Consider the following 3,757-nt stretch of genomic DNA (forward strand, 5'->3'; position numbering starts at 1 on the left):
CCGGTAAGGGGATCGCAACCCTTGGTGTGGTGTCGCCCACACCGCGCTCAGCCAGTGAGCAAACTGGTCATTCCTGTATAGGATCCGAACCCGCGGCGGGAGCGTCACTGTGCTCCCAGCACCACACTCTCCCGAGTGCGCCACAGGGCCGGCTGCCAACCTGTTTTCTACAACGACTGCACCATTTTGCATTTTTCACTTTCACCAATAGTCATGTACCAACACCAGTGACAAATCCCACTGTTTTCACTGTGTTCTTGTGACAAAAATTGTGGCCATCTTAATGAATGAGATGTTCTCGTGCTTGGGGACATAGGTGCATTCTTTTCAGTTTTGCAGGAGATTCCAAGCTCTTTGCCTTTCTCCCATAATTTTAAAATCACTGCCAGGTAGGATTTTAAAGAGAATAACAAAGTCTCAGTTTACTTGGTGTGAGGCTTCTTTCTCGGGCTAGAGAGAGGAGCTAAATATTTCTGAACATCTCCCATTTATACATATACGACTTTTTCACCATCCTGAACATAAACTTTGTACCCATTAAGCAATAACGTCTCATTATTCCTTCCCCCCAGTTTCTGGTAGACACTGTGGTTCAGTGATCTATGGCACTGGATTAAGACTTTAGTTTCCTTGGGGACATTGGCCAAGGCTTAAAAAATAGGTTACTTAAGCAGCAACTGGCTTCCTTTGGGGATTTTATAACCAGAATCATATTTGGGAATGATTGGAGGAGCTCATCACAGTGGTCAATTTTCAAGTAGTAACAATTTAATCTCATGATCACTTATTTATTTGTTAACTTATTTATTTATTTTTATTCTCATTGGATTAAGATCAGAGAATATTTATGGTCTGTAAGGATGAGGAAACCTGGGAAGGAACTATAGAGCTCTGACTGAATATACTCAAAACCAAAAAATTTAAAAGTTATTTAACTTGGGAATTGTAAGAATAGAAAAAAACAATAAAACGAATTCAGTGCAGAATACAGAGTACACGCTTTTCCTTTTTTGATGATACAAAATGTACTTACAGAGTTTTAATATCGTCATTATAACTTATTATGCAGTAGTTAGGAAAAAAGTTTGATTATTGTATTTTATTCTTGATAGAATTTTATGTAAATAGAAACTTACTACACAGACTATTTTTGGTACAAAATATAATCTGATCTGAAAGTGTTTAGGAGGGACAACCTGAGGTTTTAGAATAAAGAAGTAAACAATCAATATTGGGGTCTCTAGGGAATGTGAGGAGAGACTTGCAGAAGGTACTTACATTTGAAACACCCCTTTTCCTCCAGAATCAGGAGGTTACCATGTCCCTCCTTTCTAAGATGAGAGATGGAATTTCCAGGCACATTTTCAAAATGGGAACCCAATTGCCCTTCCAGATTTCGTATGGGAAACCAGATGAATGAGCTAGAGCTTTAGAAATATTACTGATGAAGTCTGAACTTCATCATGAAACAATTGTGGGTGGAGATTCAGAGAATTCTGGTTCCAGGATAATAATACTATTATTATTTATTGACTACTTTGTGTCAGGCACAGTCCTAAGCACATTACAAGTGTTAATAATTTCATTTAACCCTCACACGAACCCTAATTTAGATATAATTAAAATAAGTTGCAGGGAAGTGAACTTGCTTGCTTGATATTTTGTAGTTAAGAAGTGGCAGAACTGAGATTCGAACCAGGGTCTAATTCCAAATTTTGTGCTTTCTGTTCTCTGTGGATTAGCATGTAATATAGCTTTTCATGGGAGCGAATAAATAGTAGTAGCAGATTTCATTTATTGGCTACATACTATGCACCAGGCATTTTACACACATCATTTATAATTCCTCCAACTCTACAACTTAGGCATTGTCACTTCATTTTATTGATGAGGCGACTGAGACTCAGGCTGGTCATGTAAGATTTACCCAGGCTCACTCACAAAGTGAGTGATAGCACCTGGATTTTCAAGCCCATACACGTGGCTACATATTGAATAAAGCTTGCTTCATGCGGTGGGAGTGAGTTCCCAATCCATCACCTTTGTTGCCTTCTCACAATCCCTAATAAAGGAACCAATTGAGTGTAGCTAGGGGGCTAATAGCATCCCACCTCCCAGGGAAAGGATTGTTAAACAGATTCCATTCCTGTTTGGATATTTGGACTTTGCAAGCTGTAAACACTATTTTGTAGGTGTTAAGTAGTATGATGACACGACTAGGGGGCTAATAGCATCCCACCTCCCAGGGAAAGGATTGTTAAACAGATTCCATTCCTGTCTGGATATTTGGACTTTGCAAGCTGTAAACACTATTTTGTAGGTGTTAAGTAGTATGATGACACGGATAGATGCAAAAATGCTTAGACAGTGGTTCCCCACCCAGGCTGCACATTTAGCACCATCTGGGAAGTTTTCACATATATTATTGCCTGAGATGTACTTCAGACTAATTGAATCTGAACTTCCAGGCTTAGGGGTGTGACTGTGATATATAGCCAGGATCAAGAACCATGATGCTAATGAGCTCTCTGCCTACCATGGTCTGAGAATACCTACAAGGTGTTGTGATAGTATGAAAACATATATTTGGTTTTCATCCAGTCTCCTGGCACACAACTCCCCAAATCCTTAGACTCTCTAAAGTGCTGTCTTTTGTATGCTACTGAGTTGACTAATGGCTGGCAGCCTCTAAGTAGCTTCAGTATGGGGGTTGGTCACCAGAAAGACTAAGGCAGGATTAGATGGTTGGGATTTTCAGTCCATCCACCAACCTTTGGGAAGGGGAGAGGGACTGAAGTTTAAGTTGATCACCACTGGCCAATGGTTTAATCAATCTTGACTATGTAACGAAGCCTCCATAAAAACCCAAAAGGACTGGGATCAGAGAGTTTCTGGATAGCAAACAGAAGGGTTTTTTTTGCTTCTACATTTTGGGAGGGTGGAACACCCCAACTCCATGAGGACTGAAGCTCCTGCACTCAGGACACTTCCAGACCTCCCCCTATGTATCTCTTCATCTGGATGTTCATCTGCATCCTTTAAAACATCCTTTGTAGTAAATGGATAAATGTGCGCAAGTGTTTCCTTGAGCTCTGTGAGCCACTCAGCAAATTAATCCAATCCAGGCAGGGGATTGTCGTAACCCCAATTTACAGCCAGTTGGCCAGAAGCGCAGGTAAAGTAACCTGGGGCTTGTGTTCGGCATCAGAAGTGGGGAGGAGGCAGTTCTGGGGACTGAGCTCTCAACCTGTGGTATCTGATGCCGTCTCCAGGAAGATAATGTTGGAATTGAGTTGAAGGGCACCCAGCTGGTGTCTGCTGCGGAATTGCTTGGTGTGTGCAGGGAGAAAAGCCACACATTTGGTCACAGAAGTTTACTTTTTGTGTTGATGATTGTTATTAAGAATATAAGAGAAAGAGTTAGTGCTTCAACTTTTTTTTCCCTCTCTCAACTGTAAATATTTTGTCAGGAGCTGCTGAGGCTCAGCTCCCACACCCCTTCCTTTAGGCTTTATGGGCAGAAGGAAAGCAAGATAAAGCATTGTGTTTTAGCTCTGTGATGCTCTGATAACTGCTGCCCCATGGCGGGCCACCTCCCAGATTTGGAAAATCAAGCTCTTTCCCAAGAGCTAGAACAAGGCTCTCCCACACCCTGACACTGGCCTCAAGTCCCTCCCTCTCCGTCACCTCAGTCTCTGACTCACAGTGGCTCAGAGGTTTGCTGTAGAGTCTCTGTCCCTGTCCAGGGGGTGAAGTC

Source organism: Galeopterus variegatus, unplaced genomic scaffold, assembly GCF_000696425.1.
Source record: "Galeopterus variegatus unplaced genomic scaffold, G_variegatus-3.0.2 Scaffold5177, whole genome shotgun sequence".
NCBI lineage: Eukaryota > Metazoa > Chordata > Mammalia > Dermoptera > Cynocephalidae > Galeopterus > Galeopterus variegatus.